Source organism: Thunnus maccoyii, chromosome 24, assembly GCF_910596095.1.
Source record: "Thunnus maccoyii chromosome 24, fThuMac1.1, whole genome shotgun sequence".
NCBI classification, from domain to species: domain Eukaryota; kingdom Metazoa; phylum Chordata; class Actinopteri; order Scombriformes; family Scombridae; genus Thunnus; species Thunnus maccoyii.
In genome coordinates this window covers 2135575-2160850 of record NC_056556.1, presented here as the reverse complement: position 1 = coordinate 2160850, position 25276 = coordinate 2135575, and the positions used below count along the sequence as shown (strand labels likewise).

The window sequence follows — 25276 nt, the reverse complement described above, 5'->3', positions numbered from 1 at the left end:
AGTGAGTCAGCATTCCAGGTCCATTCCTCTCACTCTGCACCCTGACAGCCTGACGGACAGGCCCCGGTCCCCCAACGCCCGCAGAAATAGCCCTCTTTACTTCACTCTCAGTCTGCACCGTGCCGCAGAGGCCCCGACGGGACGAGGCGACCGGCTTCCTTCAGGCGACCGCGCCGATGTTCTGTGTTGTCGCACCGCCGTCTGAGATGTGTTTAGTTTTTAGGAAGAAGGAATCATTGTGAGGCTCTGAAGAGGAGGGAGGGTTTCCTGTCAGCGAATACCAAAACGATGCGGCGACGGTTACAGCACAGAAACATCTTGATGTGAAGTCTGGAGGAACTTAAAAGAAGCATTTCACTTTAGTTTTTAAATCTTAATCTTTGTCACTCAGTGCTCTAAATCAGTAAGAAATACAACAATGTAGATTTATTATTATTATTATTATTATTATTATGGTTATTTTATACCTGACCTGTTTGGTTCAGTTTATGAAGCGTAGTGTGAAAGCTGTGGACTACGATCTGGTTTGTTTGTGGTGTGAAAGCAAAGCAGTAGATATATATAGACAAGATAGACCAGGACTAAACCATCTTCTAGCTGTTAAATGTTAGTAAGGCTGCTCGATTATTGACAAAAATCATAATCATGATTATTTAACACAATTACACAGAACAGAAACTCTTCCATTTTATTAAATGCATCAATCCACACTGACTCCTGCGTTTTTTACGCTCTGAGTCTGTTTCTGTCGTGTTTAGACAACTGTTTGAATCACATAAATATCCTGCTCTACATGTGTTTTGAACTAAATAATTTAACTGTATCTATATTGATTGATCAGCTCCCAGACTGTCTGTCCACTCACTCATTACAATGTGATATAAAATCAATGAATCAATAAACACAAACACTGTCGATCTCTCCCCGTGGAGACGACATGAAAGCTGTTATGATGCAGTAGATTTCTGCTGTCAGTCAGGTGGTGAAGGAAGGTTAACCAGCAGAGACGCTGAACGTCTGGATTTATAACACAAGACAAAACGAGAGCATGTTTTCATAATCGTTGGAAGCCAAAATCGTCTGAAAATAAAATCTGATTAATCACCCAGCCCTCGTTGTTCAGGAAACAATCTGCATTTAAGTAATACGCAGAGTCAGTTCAGGAATTTTGCTTCTTTCTCTAAGAATGTAAAACAAAACTTAACGGATTTTTATCAGTTTCTCATTAAAAAGTGAGTGAAACCAGTGAGAAGTGGTGTCAATAATAACTATCCCCCATAATATCACAGTACATCCTGTTACAGTCTGGACTGATCAGGTGCTTCCAGGTGACACAAGCTGATCATCTTCTGGGTTCATGAAGTGCTGATGATGCAATGATGACATCACAGAAACTGTCCAATCAATGAGTTGCTTGTCGGTCCGTCTGACTTCATGTTTATATCTTAGTTTCTTAGTAATAAATCAGTGTGAATATGAAAAAAAACCTGAACTAAAAGACAACAATGGGTCGTTTTTTCATCAAACTACAGGTGTGAAAGATAGATTCCTTCTCTATAAAACTTATGTTAAGTTGTATATACTTCTATATCTACTGAAGTGTCCAAGAAGCTCATTAAAGTTCCTGTGTGTTCGGGTCGTGAGTGTCTCGTGTTAAAGTCGTAACCGCCTCCTCCTCCTCTTCCTCGGTGTTTGTCATGGAAACGGCCTCGGGACTGTGTGTGTTTAATTGATCTGAAACACTGTAATAAAGACTCAACACCTGACGTTCAAAGCAGCTGTCAGGAGGAACAAGGAAGTCAGAGCGACGCTGAGATACATGACAGCTGCTAGCACGACTGTCTGTAGTTGTGTCTGTCTCTGTTTTCTCAAACATCTCTGTTATCTCAAACATCTCTGTCATCTCTATAATCTCTATTATCTCTATTAATCTCTATTAACCTCTATCATCTCTATTATCTCTGTTATCTCAAACATCTCTGTTATCTCTATTAATCTCTATTAATCTCTATTAACCTCTATTATCTCTATCAACTCTATTAATCTCTATTATCTCCATTAATCTCTATTATCTCTACAATCTCTATTATCTCTATTATCTCTATCATCTCTATTAATCTCTATTGTCTCTTATCTCTCTATATACTGTATCTGTCTCTATTCATCTCTATGTGCATCACTATCTCTCTACCCATCTCTATATATCTATCTCTGTCTGTATTTGTCTCTTTCTCTATCACTATTTCTGTTCTGTACTTCTGTTCATTTTATCTCTATATCCTTTAATCTCTGTCTCATGTGTATCTCCATCAGTCTATCTGTAACACTACGTCTACATGTATCTTTATTATTATTTCTATCTGCCTCCATCTTCATCTTCATCTCTACGTCTGTCTGTTTATATTTGTATCACTATTTCTATTTATTCTATTCACATTTCTATCTCTTTCTATCTCTATATCCTTTATTATCTATCTTTATCTTCATCAATGTCTTTATTTCCATCTGTATCTCCATTTATCACTTTCTTTCTCTACCTTTATCTATATCTCTATATCTAACTCTATTTACAGTATGTTTATCTCTATCTCTATGCTATTTATTTCTATATCTGACTCTATTCATCTCTATCATCTCATCTCATCTCTATCACTGTATCTTTCTATCAATGTCTGTTGGTACATCTCTATTTCTATTCTCTTCTCTCTCTATATCTGTTTATCTCTATCTGAATCTCTATATCTTCATCATCTTTGTCTACATCTATCTCTACATACTGTTTTTTCTCCATCTGTATCTGTATTGTTTCTATCAGTCTCTATTTCTATCTAACTATGCATCTCTATTTGTCCTTCTCTCTCTATACCTTTATTACAAGTTCTACTTTCTGCATCTATCTCTATCTGTATCACTACTCTGATCAATCTATTTCTCTGTTTCTATCTCTATTCATCTCTGTATCATTATCTCTGTTTCTATAACTTCCTTTCTGCTCTGTGAGCAGGCTGACTGCCCTCTCTGTCCCAGACATTCTCCATTGTAATTTGGCCCAGTCTGGTATAATTACCCTCTGTCTGACTCCATACACTGTGTAGGCTGAGTAGAGCCAGTATATATAGATATATATATGTGTGTGTGTGAGAGAGAGAGAGAGAGAGAGAGCTAAAGGGCCCCATTCAAAGAGCAGCTCGAGTTAATGCACCATTCATAACAGTTGGGGGTGAATTATAAGAGGGGGTCATGAGGAGGAGGAGGAGGAGGAGGAGGAGGAGGAGGGAGACAAATAGCAGCTAAATCTGGGTCACCGAAACATGACGGTCAGAGTCGCCGTGTAGAGACGAAGACGTCTTCACATCCCACGTGACGTAAAAGTCACAGTACTACACTGAAAGAATACTACAAGTACAAGTACGCAAAGTAAACTGTAATTTCTCCTGTTGTTTTACTTTTTTTAGAGACACATGAATAAACATTCAAATGTAAATGTACATCTGTAGTGTTTGGATAGATGTTACAGTCACCCTGAAACTGTATATAAAATAAAACATTAAAGCAATACAGAAATAGGATTTGAGCAAATAATACAAATACGCATCAACATACAGAGAATAACTGTAGTTAAAGGGCAAACGAAAGAAAAAAGGGAAGGAAAGGAGCAAATAATGATGAACAGGAGAAAAAGAAAGAGAAGTAAGGAAAGAGGAAGGGACAAAAACCTGAAGAAAGAGAGTAAAAAGGCAAAGGAAATAAAAAAAATGAAGGAATGAAACAAAGAATGATAGAAAGGAGGAAAAGGAAGGAAAGATGAAAAATGCAAATTAAAGAAGAAATGATCATTACAAAGAGAGAAGGAAGGAAAGAAGAAAAATATACATTAAAGAAGGGATGAATTTAGAAGAAAGGAACGTATAAAAGGAAAAGAGAAGGAAGAAAAGAGGGATGGATACAAGGAAGGAAATGATGTCAGTGAACGCAACGTTTCCTCTAAAATCAGATCTGATGTTGATACCAAAAAAACTCACAAAAAAAGATGCAAATGGAAAATGTGTTGAGAAAGTTTGAAGCTGAACGCCTCCCTGTGTCGCAGGATGAAGGGATGTTAAAACTGATAAAAGCTGATAAACATCTTGTTGAGGATTCATATTTCTCAGCTAGAACGACTCTTCCAGTTTGGACACGTCGGACCTGGAGGAAGTAATTCAGCCAGTCACCGTCAGCCTGTCAGGTATCCAGCCAGTCATCCGGGCTTAGGTTTCCCTCTGCGGGGCCCGGGGGCCCGGGGCCCCGGCGTCCTGGCCTGGCCAGGGGGGGATTGACCAGGCAGGCTTATTCCATCACCGAGACAGCTCCATTGTTCTGCCGCCACAGGAAGAACAAAAGGCGAGCGCTCGTGAGAGTTCAAGAGGCACATTTACCTGATTCACTGGGCCCCCCTCCTCCCCCCCCTCCCTCCACCCCCCCTCCTCCTCTTCCTCCTGGGCGTACGCAGCGTCAGGCAGCGCTGCCGTGGCCCCCGCTCAGGCTCCGGCCATCTATTAGTCTTTGCTTGTTTTAGCGTCTGGTGGAGCGCTGCGGCTAGCCAACAACACTTCTTCATGGTCAGTCCTCCCTTCTGTACGCACACGGCAGGAACACTCCGCTTTTGTGTTGCTACACCACGTTATCCCAAAGTTTATCTCACCTCCTTTATTTTTTAAAAAAACTTGGAAGAGTTCTGCAGGAATTCATTCATCAATTTTATCAGAGAGAGCTTTTGAGATTCTTGACCTTTTAAAACGACTTCCTGCCGAGTAGCTACTAAACGGACCGTGTGGTGGTGAGACCGTTCTCTCTAAAGTCCGGTTCCAAAGTCTCATTCTTGACCTTGAAAACAGAAATAAATGACCTTTCCTCGGGGGACGGTTGTCGGTTTCAGGAAGTTTTATAAAGTGGTTGGACTCAGACTCGAGGGGAGAGGAAGGAGGTTTCAGACGCCGTTTGACAATTTGACAAGAACTTAGTTTGAATCACACTGACGCCTTCAGAGCTTTTTGGCTAATAAATTGTTTTACTTGGACTTGGTTTGTAGAACTTTATGTCAAAACTCAATATGACAACCAGTGTCTAAAGAGCTAAAAATAAAACCACTGACTCATGGAAACAAAAGCATACAAGTTCTCCTCAATTTTACTGATATTTTGCAGGTTTACAATAACTGTCAGGTGTGCTTATTGGTTGGAAACTGAACCTTAACTTCAGTATTTAGTTCAGAAAGCTTCCTGACACTTCTCTCCATAGCTGACTGTATAAAAAACCTACAAGATGTTGTAGGAAACCTGTTGTGCAGGTTACATTTCTTGTGCAGCTGTGTTAGGAAGCAAAAAATGAATAAAAATACAGTAAAAATCTTGCAGACTTTGCATCGCATGTTCTCATAAACTCATAAAATACTCAGATTAGGCTCAGAGGTGAAAAATGTGTTTGCATTATTCTTTCAACAAGAGATGCTAATAACTGTTATCTGTTTAGTTTAGCTTTTGCAGACTTCTACATTATTTTTAACAGCTTTTCTTCTCTTGGAGACACTTTGACCCTGAATGTGAGAACCAGCTGATGGTCACCGCGTCCTTATCAGAGACTGTAGCAGCAGACTGAAGCCGGCCTCAGATTACTGTGTGTTCTCCTGATATTGAAAGTATTCAGTGACACCAGTAATCACGCTTAAAAAAAGATGCCAGACCTCTGCTGTGAAATCTTTTCAGTCTTACTCACAATACAGCGGGGGGAATTTTGAAAGATCCAGGCAGGAAATTTGCTGCAGAAAAACTTGGCACGAGTCCCGAATACACAACTGCTGCATGCGAGGCCTCGTACGGCACTCACGCCGCTGTTTGATCCCCGTCTCTTCACAATGATAAACGTTCCTCTCCGTCTGTTTTTTACCGAAAGCCGACTGAAATCTAAATTACATCACTTCCTGTACTGCAAGCAGAGGACTTTTCCCAGGAAATAGTGACTAGTCGGTGCAAAAAAAAAAAAAAACAGAGTCAAAGCAAATAAAGAAGGTTTATGAAGTGGATACAGTCTGAATCTATACTGTGTCTCATCAATCAAACATGGTCAGAAACTGTTTTAGTCATATTTTCTGACAAAAATGCCAAAAATTCACTGGTTCCAGCAACATTTATAGCTGAGAATAGTGAAAGTTTTCTGGTTTCTTCTGTTTTATATCACAATAAACTGAATATATTTGAGTTTTGGATTGTTTGTCAGACAAAACAAGACGTTTGAAGACGTCACAGAGTCTTTATTTAATGGATCAAATGATTAATTGATGACATTTAACAGGTTTGCACTAGCTGGGTCGAACCTTCTCTCGTGCTACAACAATGTGCATAAACATTATTTAATCCCAGAGTATTTAATTCTAGTAGTAATTAGTTAATTCTAGGTCAGATCCAAAGGTCAAGCTGAACAACAGTAGTTCCACTTGACTAAAAGTTGCAGCCATAAAAATAATCTGTCTTGTATTTAAAGGCTTCCTCCACCCAAATTCCAAACATATTCCCTCCAGTAAACTGGTTTCAGACGTTTTTAGCTTGTTTTTCCTTTAAACGAAGCGACGTCTGAGGGTTTAATATGGTTTAATACGTCTATAAGTCCAGTTAAAAGTTATTTTTCTTGTTTAAACACCTTTTGGAGACACGGGGACAATGTCATGTTGAAACAGGAAACAGACAAAAATAAAGTGTTAGAGACAGACCAGTTTATGGACAGCTGCGTCCACATACTTTTGGCTACAGAGTCTTTATATGTGATACAGTATAGACCTCCGTCCAGGTCCAGGTCGAACCGCTGTGTGGCTGTGGCGAGGTCGCCCCCGGTTGGAAAAACCACCACGAGGGAGAGTTACTTATCAGCCTCGGACAGCTGGGCTCAGGCCACGTCGCTAATAACCTCCATGCATCACCGCCGGGCTGGCTGAAGGTGAGCGCACGGCGGCGACTGGCGTTAACGAGACGAGGCAGAGGCAGGCGGCGGCGATGATGATGATGACAACGGGCCTCCGCTGCTCCTCCGTGCGACCGACGGCGTGTTGTTAGCATGCTGTTCGTGTAATTTAGGTACTTAAAAGACTTGCGAGGGTTCAAAGACTGATTGCACCGTCGAGTAATCACCCACCTCCAATGCACGCCTGATTTATCACCCCCTCGCTTAATAGCACTGCTTAACACACAGGTTTGTCCAGATTAAGTAATTACCTTAAAGCAAAAGTTTATTATCTCCTCCGACGGAGCCGTGATAAAGGCTCGCTGTCGAGAGGAGCCAAAGAAAGGGTTTGTAGCCGGCGATAATTAAAATACAATGAATTCAATTGTCGCTTCTGGGGCTGTCAGCGTGCTCCCCAGCTAACATCCATATTACCCCGCTGGCACCCTTGGTAGGGGGGCGCCTGGGATTACGCCTCACCCCTGGACTCATCCAGCAGCTGGATGGAAAATTACTCCAATGGGCCGTCTGTAAATTAAACAAAGACCTAGTTCTTCTCCAAAATGAGGAAGGAGGGTGAGGAGAGAGGAGGGGGGGGTGGAGGGGTGGAGGGGGGGCAGAGCTAAGAATAACACCTGAGCACAGGCGAGTCGGTTTTTACACATCAGCTCGGCGAGGTTGTTGTTGTGATGTCTTAATGAGGCGGAGGCCTCTGCAGATACAGATGTTTGAGGAAGGAGAGGATGCACCTCTTCTTCTTCTTCTTCTTCTTCTTCTTCTTCTCCGTCGTCGTGGTGATGAATACGTCGCAGGTGGGAGCTGAAGATGTCGCCCCTGATCGTCACCGAGGAGACCCCGGACCTCCAGCTGAACCAAAATAGATGGAGGTCCGTCCTGTCGCGTCAGCACTCGGCAGCCTCCCGTGTCGATAAACGGTCGGCCGCTCGCCTGACACAATCTGCTGAAGCAGGACTGCCTCTATTTTTTGACCCTGCCCCCCCCCTCCCTCGCCCCCCCTCAGCTCCGCTGTCCTAACCAGCTTCATTTTACTGTTGGCTGTGTTTGTTTGACATTTTGCTGTTGTGCATGATGGAGCGCAGGCCCCCTGGCTGACTTCCTCAGCCCTCTAAAGATGGGCCGGAGCTCTTCAGCATGTTCAGAGAGAGAGAGGGGGGGGGGGGGGGGGGGGGGGGGGGGGGGGGGGGCACGGCTGCAAAATCTGAAGAATTTTTCTTGTTTCGAATCTCTAAACACAGGTGGGGGAATCTGAGCGGATGAGAAATGAGCGCTCTATTCGCTGAAAAACAATTACGGAGGCGGAGCAGCCGTAGCAGTGTGAAGAGATGTTTTCTGAGGGGCTGAGGAATGTTAATTAACCAAACACATGCTTTTAAATAAAACTACAGTAAAGTCCACTCTATATGGCTTCAGGATGTGCAGTCCTTCAAAAATCCTTCAAATTAAAAGCCTCATCTCCACAAATGTTGATAAAAACCTTAATTTGGTACAAAATCTGCAGAATTTCAAAGTAAATTTTGAAAGCATATCAGTTTTAAATCTTAATCCCCTAATTTAATTTTTTTGGGGCCTAAAAACTGTTAAATCTTCGTAGTATAATTTGTGTGTGAGTGTAGAAAGTAAACTCCTCCTGAGGTCGTTACATCCCCCAAAATTCCCAGAAACAGAAACCTCGGTGTGTTTTGCTGAAGTGCAGCGGAGCGTTGTGTGCTCAGCAAAAACCTCCATCTACAAATCTACAAACCGGTGCTGCAGAGGGAGGGAAGATCATGTGGTTCCTCTGACGCTGCTGCTGCTGCTGCTGCTGCTGCCTCCCCAGTAAAACCCTCTTCACACACACTTCAAAATGACCTTTCCTCAACAATACTCCTCCTCTTTTCTCTGTTAAAGAGAAGCATGTGGGAGACGGCTTGAGAGGCGAACCTAAAGGGAATTGACTTCCTAATCCTGATTAACACTTTCCCACCGCTGAGGGCCTTTCCATGGTGCCACACGCACGTATAGCGTAGTGATGTGGTGCCATATTTAGTTATTTAGTAAAGAAAAAATAGACTTTTTCCATCTCCTTTTTCATTCCAAGAACCTGAAATAAACTGCAGGAAACAACCCCAGAAATAATAGTTTAATGGAAGGGAGACAAGACTTCGTCTCATCTGATCACATTCAGCTTTTTTCTTTGTGTTCTTGAACACCAGAAACAAAAAAAGAGGGGGAATTACGACACACAGCGCCCATCACTTTGAGCTAAAATTACAAGCGCTGGACTGGATTTGTTTTGACGTCCCTCTCACCACCGAAATCTCTGCCCCCGGCGCGATGACACGTTACGAAAACCCGTCCCATAAACAAAGCTAAACTCCTCAGGAGTTCATTTGAGTTTAGTTTATGAGCCCCCGGTTGGCTTGTAATCGAGCGGTAGTGAACCGAAGCGGATCCTAAACAAAACACTTTGCCACTATGGTTCAAACAGACGATGGAGGGACTGTAGGTGTGATTACAGCCTGCGAGAAGACAACGCCGGCTCTGCTTCAGGTGGATCCATCTGCATCCAGGATCTGAAAACTCCTCTTATTGCTTCTGTTCTGTCCGTCCGTCCACCTTAAAGCTTTCCAGACACAACAACCCCGACCTGTGTGATGCGTTCAGTGCAGGCATCAAAAGACACTTCACTCTTTCTGTGATAATTAATGAAATGTTGTAGTCGTCAACCTGTATTTAAATGACTGTTGTATCGTTGCAACAAGACGATTAACTGATTGGCTGACAATTAATCTAAAACTACTTTTATAACAAGTTAAAAAAAAGTCAAACACTTTGGTTTCAGCTCATTAAATGAGAAGTTTTACTGTCATATAAGAGTAATCAGAGAAGCAAAAAAATAGAGATTTTTGTCCACATTTTCTCCAGAACGGAGAACTGAGTAGTTTTTGTGCCTGAATCTAATCAAATCTTCATCATCTATGTGTCAGAAAACGGAGTTGAAACAGAAAATCTCTGCTGATAATGACGTCAGATCAGAAAATACTTATCTGGATCGTTTCAGATCTTAACAAACATTATTTAGTTTGGAGGACTTGTTATCGTGTCTACGATGACTCTGCACGGGGGGCTGCAGAGGAGTGAGAGAGACGGTGAGAGGAAGAGGAGGGATAGTTTAGATCTCTCACAGCTGGAGATTCCCCTCTCCTTGACTTTCAGCTCATGCACCCCTAAAAAAAAAAATTTGTCCCGAAACAAATGTTTAATCAAGTGCTGCTTTGTTCCTCATAAAAGTACTCCTTCTCTCTCATTTTTCCATGTTGCAGCAGCTGTCTTCACTCAGACACAAATAGCTGCATGACAGCAGGATTTGGCATGGTGTGTACCAACAGACACACAAAAGCTGCTTCTGAAGAATGTGTTGACTACTTAAAATGACTTTTTTAGGTCTTTTTTGTTTAGTTTTATTCTCGTCTTTAACGCAGTGCAGCTTGATTGAGTCGATGCGGTCCAGAACACCACATGCGTGTCAGATTGACCGACGAGGCGTCGCTGACGAAACGGTTTTAAACGAAGCGAAGAAGCTCCTGATTGATTCCCACAACTCCCAGTTTAATGTCTGTTCATTTAAAAAGACAAGATTGATTGAATTGTTTTTTGAATTTTTAATTAAGTGCTTTTCTCTCTTAAGTGATTCGAAACAGATTCTCACAAACACTAAATACTTGCTGATGTTTATCTGCTCAAAGGACGTCTAAACCTTGACGACAGACACGACTTTTAATGCATAAATGTAGCTTTAAGGTCATAATTTTAATATTATAATACAATCAGTATTTAATAATCACCATACAGTTGGTTGGTTGTGTCATAATTGAGTCAAATGTGCATATAAACCTACTTTCTGATAAAAATAGAGACATTAGATTAGCCCTGATCCAGCGCTGACATACTGAGTATTTAAGTCACTTTTCAGTCATGCAGTAGCTATAAAACTCTTCACGGGAATAATATGAACTCACCATATGGTTGGCAAACTTCTTGGCGTCTTTTAAGGTGCAAAAGAAATGACATCAGGCCGGAGTGAAGTAGTCTGACCGAGAAACCGTTTCTTCTATTAAAATTTATACAAACGATGTAAAATCAAGTGGAGCAAGAATTCTTTCACTGACTGGTTCGGCTCGGTTCTGCCAAACAGATTAGAGATTATTCACTAGTGTTTTTGTAATTTAGCTTCCAGCCAGCGGCGGCAGCGCTGAGCAAACTGGAACCGAGACGTAAAAGAAATCCTGCACCGTCTTTGATTTGAAATGGATTTTAAAGGCTTTTCCACCTTAAACGCTGCTGAGATGTTGCAGTGAGTTTGTATTCAGAAATGTAACGATGTGCTGATTAATTCAAATTTTGAGGAGAGCTACACAGCTCCAGAGTCCAGAAACCTGTGTCCTCTCTGTGTGCAGATAGAGACTCAGGCTGCCTGTCAGAACTGTAGTCCAACAACACACAGACAACAATACACTTAGCTCCTTAGCAGAGTGCAGTATTGATCTGCTGGAGGAGGGTTTGTTGAGGCCTCTCCATCCCCCCCCCCCCCCCCCCCCCCCCCCTCATCCCTCCTCCTCCTCCTTCCCTGCATCTCATCCCCAGCGGGCCACCTCTGACCCGCACAATTCAGCCGCTGAAGAGGGACGGCGGGGGCCACAAAGCCCGGCAAACAGCGCAGTGTGTAATGATAAAGTGCTTAGCCGAGGAGAGAAGAAAAAGAAGAGGCCGCCTCACACACTGGGAGCACGGAGCACAATTAAACGCTGACTCGCACCCAGCGTCGGGCCAACTGGTTGTGAGCTAAACTACCAGTATGAAGCTTCAACATGGCAAAAACAGTTTAACTACATCAAAATGAACCAGCTTCATTCCAAGTCAATGATATCTGAATGATCAATAAAACTGTCAAGCAGATGAGGAGGCAAAAAAAATGTGCAGTTCAGTTGTTTATGAAACTATAAGCTGTGTTCTCAGCTCTCAGCTGGCAACAAAAACAAACAAACCAAAAAACATGTGTTCCACATAATAACAAAAAGCTGTATGCTCATCTATGTGTGTGTGTGTGTGTGTGTGTGTTCAATTTAGACTTGGACACATTTGCAGGACAAACTGTAAGTTAACTCAATAACTTAATAACTCAAACCACAGAAGCAAAAGAATAAAGACCTGCTGTGAACAGTGACGACATGGCAAAAAGACATTTGATATGTGTGTGTTTGTGTGTGTGTGTGTGTGTGTGTGTGTGTGTGTGTGTGGTTTCCTCCTCACTAGAGGATGAGGAGGTCAGACTGGACCCTCCTGTGTTGCTCTGTATTTGCAGTTGTCAGTCGTGGATCCTCATGTTTTCCCGCCTCTTCCCTCCTATATGCTCTGCATTTATTTATTTATTTAAGTTTGTGTGATTTTATTCATTTTCTGCCAACAAACAGTGAAAAAGTTGCAGCTAGCTAGTAGTTAGCTGTTGACAAGTTGCTAGCCGGTGTTTGCAGACTGCAGTGCATTGTGATAATAATAATAATAATAATAACTTTATTTATATAGCATCTTTTAAAAACAAAGTTTACAAAGTGCTTTGACAGACAAAGCAAAGACATGAGACAGAAGACAATAATAGATCTGACCTTAAAAAGATGGCAGCCAAAGGCAAAGAAAGACAATAAAGAGATGATAAAAAGTTTAAAAGAAAGATGATCTAAAGACAACATCACATAAAAGCGAGTCTGTACAAATGATTATGTTAGCTTATCCAGGAATCACCTGACTATGTGTTGTTAAATTAGCGTCACAGTAAGCACCTGAACACATAATCTGTCTCTGTTGTTTCACTTAAACTCATGTATTTCCACGGCGACTCCCTCGGGATCAATTCCTCTCCGTCCTCACCCTCTGCCATCTTTCCATCAGTAAACTAAAGCTCACATATCAACTGTATTCACCTGCAGCAGACAAGACGTAGACGTCAACCTGAGGACTGGTACGTGATGTCACTGTCATACAGAAACGTTTAATTTCAAACCGCAGAAGGAAGAAATGCTTGATGGGAAAATGTAGCTTGTGTGGACGCTACTACTTGCACTACTTGATCAATAAAAGAGCTGCAGTAAGCTACCGAAGAGCTATTTGATTCAGAAAACAGCGACGCTACCGACACGCTACTGAGAAATATAGTTAAACAACGCTGCTCGCATCTCGTCTCGTCTCAGCAGGTCAGAACAGGACCAAAGAATTTGCAGAGGAAGAGAAAGCAGGAAAACGAGCCGCTGTTTCAGGAACTTATTTTTCTCGGACTGTGCAGGGATCAAGCACACGATTTTAGACGAAAAATAGTCCCTCTTGAAATAGAACAAAACATTAAATGTGAAGCTCTTTTAATGCTGACCAAAACAAATCTCAGTCTATAAAGCATCATTACAATGATTCATCTTAAAAGTCCTGTCTAATGAGTTTCCAGTGACTCATGTATCGACTTGTTAAGAAAAAGATGCTATAAATGAGAGCAGCACTAATTTGCATATTTCCTGACCTTATTTCAGTCCTTGCTTGGCCTGGTTTGGTGGCTAATTATCTCATGCAAACACCACCAACGGCTAGAAGACAAAGCACATCAGGACAACAATTAGTCTAAAAGAGCTATTAGCTTCCTGACGAAATTAGAGGCTCTGTGGAAAACTGCATAACTGCGTCAGAACAACAAATACTGGACAGGTTTTCACTGTAAATCACAGAGATGGGATGTCATGAAGTGTGTATTATTTACATCAAAGACTGAAATCAGTAATATTCCTTATTTTCATGGTTTAATCATTGCATTGCATCCTTGTTTTTAACACTTTGCAATGTGAAAATAAAGTACAGGAGACAAGTGGTGAGATGAATTTAATGTAAAAAGGAAAAAACAAGACATTTTCCTGTAATTATGACTTTGATTACTCATTGTCATGACTCAGCATGTTGTAATAACGAGGAAAACTACTTCATAATTACAAGAAAACTATGTCATCATTCAGAAATCTGTTTCTGGGAATTAGGAGAAAACTACCTCATAATTACGAGATTTACACATTATAATTACAAGAAACCTGTCCTGGAGAGATCCACATGTTGTTAATTGATTTAATCCCACAATGACAAGATCTGTATGTAAAAAAAACAAAAAACTTTGCCATAATCTTAGAAATGATGAGAGTCTTATAATCATGAGGAAACAATCTTATAAATATGTGATCTGTACCTAAGAAATTATGAGAAAAGTATCTCATATGATCTGAATCTTTGAATTACAAGAAAATTTCATAATTACAAGATACAATATTTTACCAGGAAGCTATCTCATGATTACTGTATATTTTTGTTATTATTATAAGATGTTAAGTCATAATTACAAGAAAATTTCATAATTACAAGATACAATAACTTACCAGAAAGCTATCTCATGATTACTATCTATTTTTATTTATTTTTTATGATTACCAATTAAGGTTCTCATAATTACAAGATCTGGTCCTATAATTACAAGATCATACGGGATAATTATAAAAAAATGCCTCACTTTTTGGTGAATGCAGTGTTTCTATATGTCTAATAGTGATTGTTTTGTCAATAAAGTCAAATCTAATGTAATAGTGACATTTAATAATAAGTTTTGATGTTTTTACCTGAAAAGAGAGGTAAAAAGTACAATATTTTCTTCTGAGTTGTAGTAGAGAAAGTCTCCTTGAAGATATTTACAGAGTAGATTTACTTAGTTACTACCCACCTCTGAAAACAGGCTAAACTAATTATAATCACCAGGACAATAAAGAAAACGACAACTGAATCTCTGCAACAGGCTGCCAAGACAAACATTGTTATTTCCCTGAATCGTGCTAATCCTTCATCACTCACTACAGCGGCATGATTGATCCTGCTGACAGCACAAAGCTCAGGGACTGAAGTCATTTTTTAGTGCAATTTGAGAGACGGAGGGGAAGCCCTTGATTAGGAAATGAGAGCCGGGCTGAGGGGGGGGGGGCACGGGGGCAGGAGGCTGCCTGCCGAGGTTTCATGCCGGGTCTTCGTCGTCACTTAAGCTCGTGTTACCGCCGGTGCTGGCTGTGTTTTCTGCATGAGGCCCAGCAGACGGGCTGTCAGCTGTGATCGAGTTTCCCCGTCAGTAAGAAATGTGTCATTACACCCACGTCCCAAAGGTTTACACGCATTATCCCGCAGCCTGCCACCGCTTCCTGCTGCTTTCTGATGCTCCAGCAGCTGTAGGTGGAAACTGATTGATTTTGTTTTTACAGACTGGATTAAACTTGAAAAGATCTTCAGCTTCTATTGATCAGATCAGACTTTCTGGTTTAATATACATATAAATGGTAAAACTCTGATCCTGAGCACCAACCATGCAGGAGAGGACTCTACTTCATAAACTGTTTCCAGCTTGTTGTTGTTGTCGGTGTCATCTGAACGGCTGCCAAATCATTAGTGAAAACAGATCAATCACTGTCTGTTTGCTCTCCAGTTCACCCTCCACCCCTCTTCTTCTTACCCCCGCTTAACCCGCCACGCCGTCACTGGAGGCTCTCGTCCCTTCACTTTCCCTCTCCCAGCTGCAAGAAACTTTACAAAACATGAGATAAAACTCTTGTTTTCCACTGTTCCGGATGAATTCCTGGAGATAACTTTGGGCTCAGGAGGTGATACTGTATACAAGTTGCACATCACAACCAACACAACAACAGTGGCAAAAGAGTCAGATGTTTGTGAACTAGAAGATTTCTCAGAGATACGACATGCTTTCAAACAGAGCAGGAAAAACTGAGAAGATGAAGCGAGATTATAGAAAAATAAAGAGCTTTGACGTGCTGGACGCCACCAACTTGCTCCAGTAGCGTCCTGGATTCTACAAACAGCACGTTAATGTCCTGGTCGCTCCTGCTGTCGTCCTTTTTTAATGACGTTTATCCAAAAACGTTCTGCAAAAATACAGCAAAGCGAGAACCTCACACTGAAGCCCCACAAGGTTCTTGAAAGTTCAGGTTAAAGGAAACCACAAGTTATGGGCTGTTAAATTCCTGCAGTGGAAAAGAGGCTGTTAAGTGCCAAATTGCAGAAGTTACTCAACACAACAATTTAATGTTGCATGAAGTCTTTTTTTTTTTTTTTTAATATGAAAAACTGTCAGTCGATGATGTCACTTATAGTCAAACTGACCTGTTTCCGCTGACCCGTCACTTTAAAGAAGAAAATAAAAACGACTCTAATCCAATCAAGAGTTTAATTTGAGAACATCCACCCTTTGGATCATCACTCATCTTTATTTTCAGAAGAATTTATATTTTTAGGAGAGTCGGTTACAGGAAATTCACATGATAACATTTTCCCAGAACCGTGTGTGTGCGTGATAAAGAGTTCATTTTTGGGTGGAATGATGGGAATATAGTGAGGAAGATGGAGCGAGACCCCCACACCCCCCCCCCTTTGTAAAAAAGTACAAAGCCTGGGTTCGTCAGTGAGGCGGAGAGGGAGGAGACGCCTTCGAGTGGATGCAACACCGTGACCCTGTGTGGGTTCAGTGTTGTCACAGCCGCTGACAGAGGCTGGATGAGTCGCCGCGGCAACAAAAGGGGCGGCCGGGGAGTAGTAGGGACGAGTTTCAATACAGACAAAATAAACCAAAAGGAGAAAAAAAAAAAGGGCTGAAGGGTTTCAGAGCGGGAAGTTAGACGACTGTTTCTGAGAGGCATCAATGGAAAACGTCAGTGGGCGGAGCCTAAAAAAAACGACTCACATGAGCTACAAGTGTTGAGCTACAAAACCAACTTCATATTCATCCCTCATCTATCTATTTATGATCTATAATAACTTAGAAGCAGCTGAAATGATTAGTCTGTTATCAGCAATGATATTTATAATCAATTATCAATTATTCTTCACTTCCAGCTGCTCAGTTGTGAGAATCTGCTGCTTTTCTTTATCCTGTTTCATAGTAAACTGAATATTTTGGGATTTTAGAGAGCTGTTCAAGGACAACAAGAACCTTCATGATGCCAGTTTAGTCTTAATGAAGTTGTGACAGGTGTTTTTTATTAATTTCTGACTGAATTTATCGAAAGAATTGACAAATGAATTAGTTGCAGACCTGCTAACTTTCACTGCTGACGTTTCTTCACTGATTATTCAAACAAAATCCACATGTGACATCCATATAATAATCAATGTCAGCAAATAAAACTACTCAGTTATGAATAAAGAAAAGACTGTGGTGGTTTAATATTAAAACAAGAAATAATATCTGATATGAGGCGACCAGAAAAACCAATAATATCAGTTGAGAAACTCTTCTGTGCTTCAAAATTGAAAAGTTTTCATTTCATCAAGAACATTTTCACTATCTGGACTTCATCAGTAGCGTTTGGTCATGTGACGTATCTAAAGCAACATTACAGCTAACGGTTCAAAATGTTGTTTTACTGAAACACAGTAAACAGCCTCAATCCCCATTTTTCAAAACAAAAGCACAAATTTTCAACCTTAAACCTCCAAGCGATTATTAATTACTCTATATAATCTATAAATACACTAAAATTCATAGTATAGTCAAACAATTCCAGTTTTTATGAGAAGAAAATGCTTTGAAATCCATCTCTTCACTTTGAGTCCAATTAAGAAATTCATAATCTCTCCTGTTTCAGTCGTATATGTTCCCGACTTCAATATAAAAGACCGTCTAAATATAAAACAACGACGGGTCATCAGTTCATTCAAGTATTAGCTTTCAAATCTGAGTCTTTTGAGTCTATTTCAGCACACTGGCACCGAATTATACGTTTGCTCTGCGTGTTTATTTCAAATTTTGCATCCTTGATGTTTTTCATTAGGGTCTATATCCCCTCTGTCCAAATCCTTTTTTTGAACGTAATGCTTTAAAGAGTTATTCCAAAGTGTTAGAACTGATTTCCAACTCCAACAAAGGCCTTTTTTTTTTTTTTTTTTATTGAAGCTCTAATCACTTTCATGGCCTCTCCGAGTGTCGAGCATGAGGCCAACTAATGGGGAACCGTTTACTTCAGCGGTGTTTATGAGGGAAAATATTCCTCAATGTTGAATTAAGAAAAGAGCGAAGTCACATGTTACGGCGCTTTAACAGTTGCTGAGGGGCCACTGGTGATGCAGACAAGGGTTTGGTGTTTAGGAGGGAAAGTTTGCAGCGTTTTTGAAACAGAACACGTCGCTCTCTCTCTCTCTTTCTCAGACTGCAGCTTTTAAAAATCCATGAATGTGACAACCTGGTGCTTCATAAAGATTTATAATCGTCAGACAAACACCAGTCTGTGTGTTTATCCTCATGTGCGAGCTTTGATTTCCAACTGTAGAGCCGAGCTAATTAGCTGTTATTGCTAATCTCCAGCTGCTTTCTGCAATACTTACAAGGCAATTAGTGTGCCTCGTCTTTTTCACTGTAACTTTGTAAAGAGCGCCGTGGCTCTCTGAAGGCAGCTGTGAGCTGTTTGAGAGGGCGGAGGTTCTCCGTCCCGCCGCCACCGCCACCGCACGCCTGTCACTACATCACACTGTGTCAACTTGAAATGTTTGGCCTCCAGAAACATATGAAAACATATTTAGTTTGCAATAACATGGAATAATTTAGTTTTTGGTTCGGTAGCAACAACAAAAATAACCTCTGGGACCTTTTAACGTGTGTGTAAAACAAGCATGAGGAACTTAAATCCAAACCGAATCGTGTTATGATGGATGGACGGCTGACACAGGGAGGTGGATGGACGTGAAGGTGGGGGGGAGGGGGGGGGGGGGTCTTTGTTAGTATGAACTCAACCACGTCAAACTCACATCCCAACCCCCCTCTAGGCCTCACTGTGGGTCAAATGAAGTCATGTAACAGCATCTGAAAACCACTTCCCAACGTCAGAATCATGCTGACGTTACGCAGTGATTGGTCAGGTGTGTGCAGGTGAGGAAGTAGCCATCTGTGTCGGTTAGGCTGCATTCACACCAAATCAGGCGGTGCAGCGTTCAGCCGCAGGGTCGAACGGAGGTGTGTGGGGGGGGGTGTGGGTGTGTTTATTTGTGCTCTACAATATAACTGCTGTGAAACAATCAGAAATAATGTTTTATAGATCTGATTCACAGGCTTTCTTACCACTAACGCTCCCTCTCTTCATTCACTCTCTAGCTCGCTCGACCACAGCTGCTCTCTCTCTTTTTCTCTCGTCTTTTTTAAAATGAGTCGGGAAGCCGACAGCAAAGTCTAACTTTACTAACGTTATCAAGCGAAGAGAAACGTCCTCCCCTCGTCCTAGTGACGTCTTTGTCCTCCCTCACGGCAGAGATCTCTCGCTGTGATTGGCCACCGCAGCCTTCAGCCGCAGTGACGTCGGGTTGCGTTTCCTCAAAAATGGCCGCAGCCGAGCCGCACTACCCCATTAAGATTAATGGGACGACTGGTGTTTTCGCCGCGCCGGCTGATTTGGTGTGAATGCAGCCTTAAGGTGCCGTCCAGGAAGTCGAGCTACAGATGAATCTGTCAGCAAACACCACACAATGGTTTCTAACACTCACACACAGGATTTTACAACTCTGGAGAGTTATTGCAGTGGCAGCAACGCAGCTGAACTATGTGTTGTTTTGCAGGAGTTCTCTGTGTTGGCACCTGAACGCTGCCTTAAGCTTCAGGAAGGTCTCCTGCATGTGGAACAAGAACGCATTTCTTTGCCAGCGAATATAATCCGAGCAGCAGGTTTGAACTTCTCGGTCAAGCAACGACTTCTGTCATTTTATGAGCGAATGCAACACCGTGAACACCTTCGAGTTTTTACAATTTTCATGCAGCCAGTAGGAGACTTTTCACCTCGTCTTCCAGTGTGGACATTCAGACCTGCCTTCATCTGTCCAGTGACCGAATGTCTTTGAAGTGAGATTTATCCTGTAAACTGTCTGCTAACATCAGAATATTATTATGTTTTTCTGAAATACGATATTAGGCTTTAGGAAAAACGAGCAGTGGTGATACACGCCAGAGGAAAGGCCACTTATTTAATGCTTTTTGGTAAAAGTAAAGACTGTCACAATGAGTTTCTGATGTTGCTTCACGTTTAAGTCTTTCTGTTATGACGTTATTCTGACTTTAATGGGGTGCTTTGCTCTGTTTTAAGGTTAGTCGAGTTAAGAAATTTCATGAAACTGCTTTGGAAAACATATGAAATGATTTAAACATGTTGGACTTTCTCATGTCCCAACCCACGATGTGTTCGGGGGAAATAGCTCATCATGGACTCTTTGTGTGGCAAACACATCTTTAATGAGGTAATTTGTCAGGGTTTTTTTTGCGAGAAACCAATGATGTAGGTTTTTTTTTTTTTTTGTGCGTTCCTTGAGGGCGAAGTTCAATCATTCGTCAGCCTGGATGTGGTATTATTGTCATGCTTTTCATTTTTTAATGTGATTCACTCATGAGTTCACCATCTCCCTGCTGAATCACATCTCCCTCCCATGTCTTACTTTGGTTCCTAGCACCTTTCTTTACTTATTAATTATTATATCTCAACATTTTCTTCTTCTGGCTTCTTTAAATTTTTAGTAATCTTAGAGTTAAAAGCTCTTGCACCACTTTTAGTCTTAAACTTTTCCATGGAAGTGTGACGGAGCGGGAGGCGGAGTAGATTTAACATGACACGAGCTGATGTGAGGAAATGTGGAGGGTTTCTTTCTTTGGTTTCCTTTATGTGGTTGGTATTTGTGTTGGAGGGCCAGACGCCGGGGGATTTCCATCAGCTGGCAGAGAGAGGAGGAGGAGGAAGAAGAAGAAGGGGGGGGGGGGGGGGGGGGGGGAAATGTCCTGTATTCAGAATGCCCCAAAAACTTTCTTAGAGTTACTTTCAGGGTATTTTTTCCTCGGTCCTGTAGTCCTCTAAATCTCCACGGGTGGGCTTCCACATTGTTGTTGTACTGGTCAGAAACATAAAGAGCTGCTCAAATCTCAAAGGGAGTTTGTCTCGGTTGACGTTTTAGTGTTCAGCTGTTGTCTAAATGCACTTTCAGAGGCTATAAATTGTGGGCTGAAATTATCAAAGATTAAAAAATGCTCGCAAAACCGTCTCGGAGCAGCTGATTTAAAGCTCCGCGTGTTGTGTTGTCGATGTGTCGGATGGATGCACAGATCACATCAGTTAGCACATGAGTAGTCCGGCCCTCGTGGTTGCCGGGCGTCCGTCTCCTCTCAGACCAGATAAACAAATCAGGAGGACAGGAAGTGACGGTGAAACTACAGGGAACCTTCTGGGACCGTATTAGGTTGTTGATCAATAACGAAGGCTGAATGATTATCTGAACAGCTGCTGAGATTTACAGCTAAACAGACGTCAAAAACAGGTTTTATTTAGTTAAAAAGTGAATGTTTTTAGACGTCTTTGTTATAACTGAAGCCAAAAACAAACCACAACTGTCTGCTAATAATTACTTTGAAGTCTTTTTAGTCGATTAATCAATTTTGATTGACAGAAAATTCATCTACAACTATTTTGATAATTGAATAATCACTTTAGTCATTTTTTTAAGCAAAAATGTCAAACATTAGCCGGTTTCAGCTTCTCAATGTGATGATTGAATGATTTTCTTTGTGTTTTGGACTCGCAGACATGTGAAGACGTCATCTTTGAAGGGCAGTTTTGTGACATTTTATTGACAAAATGATGAATTGAGAAGATAATAGTCGTTGGCTGCAGTCCTGCTCAAAACACTTGAGTTAAGCTTAAGAAAACACGGTGGTCTTAGTTAAATATTGAAAAAGTCAACAGCGACTTGAAGCCGATACTTGACGTGTTTACTTTTTCAGTATTTAACTATAACCACCATCTTTCCCAAACCTTAAACAAGATGATTTAGTAGCCTAAATCTAGTGAATCACGGCACTGGTGCTGAAATAAAAAAGCATTTAGAGACAATTTCCAGTCATTTCTTCCTCTGTTTCTGCTGCTTCTTGTCTCAACACTTCTCTCTCTGATGTCTTTGCACCTGTTGTCACATGACCAAACCTCCACGCTGAGCTCATGTAGTGACAACTGCACTGACGACTGTATTTAATGATGAAGACCATACAATGCAGGAAATGACTTTGTGCTTATTTCTGCATTTTTTTTTACGACAAGAAACAAGTTCCAGTTTTACTGCTGCTGCACATTTCCTTTGATTCCGACTGCATGTAATATTCATAAAGTAGCTCCTACAGTATATTTTTATACATCTGCAGTATAAGTGTGTTACTCTGCTATAAACAAAGATCTACTAGTTTATTTTAGTGGTTAACACGCTGTAATCCCCTCGACCTGTGAGCACACTGCAGTACGGCCTCCACAGTGACACGTACACTGATCCCTCTGTTTGCTTAATGGGTCATAAGTTAAACTAACACACACACACACACATATGCAGCATTTCCACATGTGCAGTGTTTTCATTCTGACTCGTGCAGATGTGTCTGGGCTCATATACACAAATGGTCGTACCAATCTGGGCAGAGTCTTGGTCAGCGTGTCCCACCGCCCCCCCGATCCTGTTTATATAAGACGCTACAGTCCATCCACCCTCACCCACTCCTCTGCACCCCCCCATCCTCCTCCTCCTCCTCCTCCTCCTCCTCAGCGTGTTTATTATGTTTGGGGAAGATGTGCGGTGCCTTCAGACTGTGAACTTTAAGGAAAAGTTCAGAGTGACTTTCACTGCTCGTGTTCCTGCTGCAGAAACCTCCGAAACTTTGTTTAAAACAACTCAAATCCATCAAAAAGGTTCATTTTAAACTCTAGTTTAGTCTGAAAAGGATTGACTGAGATATGACGAAGTATGGGGAGAGTTTGGATGATGATGTGATGCCATAAAGCTTCAAACACCCACTTTTAATAAAGAATTGTTTAAACTGGGTGTTACAGCTATACGACTAGTCGGGAAGCTTTTGATTCCTGTTTGATCACCATTAATGGACCCTGAGGTGAGGTTGTCTTGTCAACTGCTGTTTCAAAGGTGGAGAACAAACGTTCAATCTCAGATTTAACGGCCGCCATGTTTTATAACTATGTCTAATTTGAGGAGAAAGCTGTCAACCAATGAGAAACTATATCTGCTTTATACAAATATATAAGACATGACTACATATATTTGATGTAATGGCACCTAAATCTGGCATCATTTGGCAGGTTTTATTGCAAATGCAGCTGTTCCTGTTCATGGATTTAAAGTTCTACAGAAAAATCTTTCACTTTCATATTTTTCCAAAGCACAGATGATTCTACAGCTGGCATCCGATGACTCGTGGCCGAAACAGTGACTCATAACGTGTTTTATGTATTTTAATAAGTGCGAGTGACTCAGATCGCTGCTCGGACATTTTGTCGTTAAATGAAACTTTCTCTTTGTTGAATATTGCCACTACGGCCGGTCCTCGCTCTGTAAATGTGCAGCAGGACTGATTCTGTCCCTGTGTGCTCTTCAGTCTTCAGGCTGAACCCAGACAAACCTGGGACTCGCCCCTAAAAACCTCAGAGGCCACCTCTCAGGGGGGGGGCGGAGAACTAATTTGCAGTCTGGTAGACCAGGAAAGGACGGATACCAAATAGAAAAAAGGAAAGAAAAAAAAAAAAAAAGAGGTGGGGGAGTTTTGGCTTAATCCTCTAAAACATCCATATATCGCTCCCAACTGCTCACTCCCCACAGTTGTAAATCTCCAGGAATGTAGCCTGTTGTTTTTGGAATCAGTGCAAGCAAACCTTAATGGCTTTGAGAGATTGATGTCTCCAGACGTTGCCTGAAGCTTGCGGTTGCATATTTCAGCGCTGGGATAGCTTCAATCAACCAGCGATACTTACTAAAAACCCTTACTTTGATCCTCAGGCCTGATGAGTGAAGAAAACCAAAACACCAACAACACCCATTTTCTCCACCCTTAATTCTAGTTATTAAGGAACTTATTTGTTCTGTTTTTATCTTTATCTGTACTTGTTCCTCCTGTTTAATGTCAGTCCTATTAAGAGGAAACTACTCTACATGTTTAACCAAACTAATTCTGAGGAAGAAAAAGGACATTAGCAAAGGATGCCCACGTCCTCCGCCCTGATATCTAGATTATGCTTAAAGGCTCTATATGTAAGAACTGTGAAGAAATTTACATGTATTAATCGTTTCATACTGCCAATGAGTCAACGGGTTGTACCGCAAATAAAACTGATTTCTACGTGAAAGACTTTTTCTGTGAAAATCCACGTGTGTTGCTTTGCAAAACACAACGTCTTTTATCTTATTATGAGAGGTGTAAGAAAAAGACATCACCTGCTACAGTCTCGCGCTGATGGAGTGAGAGCACCTGGACGAACGCAAGCAACAGGATGCTGCCTGCAGTTCACTTAACGGCCACCGTTGTCACTAATGAGAAGGAATTTCTGATTCTTACATATTGAACCTTTAATTTAGTTTCCTGTTTCTGACCTTTAATAAAGGTGTTTAACATCACAAACTGAACCGGCAGACAGGACACTAATCCCCGCTTAGCATGATGCTAACAACATATTAATACAATGGCAAATCCCATAGAAAAAACGGCAAAGCTAGCAGAGTTAGCGTTATGCTATTTAACTTAAAACAATTGCTAGATGTGTACACGAAACGGTCTTTATGAACCTTTAATAGTGTTTAAGAGGAAACAGGAGCATTTCCAAACAAACAACATGACGAGGAAGCCTTGAATTAAGACGTGACAAACATAAAGTGTCACACACAACTATAGCATGTGTGATGCTAAGCTACAAGAAAGCTAGCTCAATGCAGTCAGTTTCTTCTGCAGTTGCTTCACTTCCGGTGGAGTCAACGAGCAGAAATATGGACAGCGCCACTCTTACAATTACATTGTACATCCTGTCAGCAGGAACCAAGCAGTCTGCTGCCACCTAGTGTCTACAGTCATCAAGTGTAGCCTCCTCTCTTACCGCGGCAGCAGCACCAAGGTAACGCGGCGGTAAAGCGGACCAATGAAACAAGTGACATCTGTCTTTTTATTTTGCTGCCAATTATATGAAAAGGAAAATATAAATCAAACCAACGTGACAGGAGATGCCGGTGACCTTCCTGAATGTCTTCAGGATGCTTCTTGGTCAAGAAATCTGGTTCAACATGAAGGACAAGGCACTAAACATGTCAAATTTTGCCGTTTTATTCCTACTGACTTAAAGCATACACAATCATTAGCACTCGTAAAATGCTTTGGGCTGGAAAATCAGAAATT

General features: G+C 41.4%; 2 protein-coding genes across 3 annotated transcripts in view; one reads left to right on the top strand and one right to left on the bottom strand.

Moving 5' to 3' along the window:
• The window catches only part of LOC121891820 (ras-related protein Ral-B-like), a 187597-nt gene that overhangs the window by 304 nt on the left and 162017 nt on the right, over positions 1-25276 (top strand). The window lies entirely within an intron of this gene.
• LOC121891816 (zinc finger protein GLI2-like) overlaps positions 1-25276 on the bottom strand; it is an 83811-nt gene that overhangs the window by 48881 nt on the left and 9654 nt on the right. The window contains exon 2 of one of the 2 annotated variants that reach the window (XM_042404420.1): positions 13535-13598. The exons of the other annotated variant lie outside the window; for it this stretch is intronic. The gene's annotated coding sequence lies outside the window, so the exon portion shown is untranslated. The remainder of the gene's footprint in view (positions 1-13534; positions 13599-25276) is intronic. 2 annotated transcript variants of the gene reach the window in all.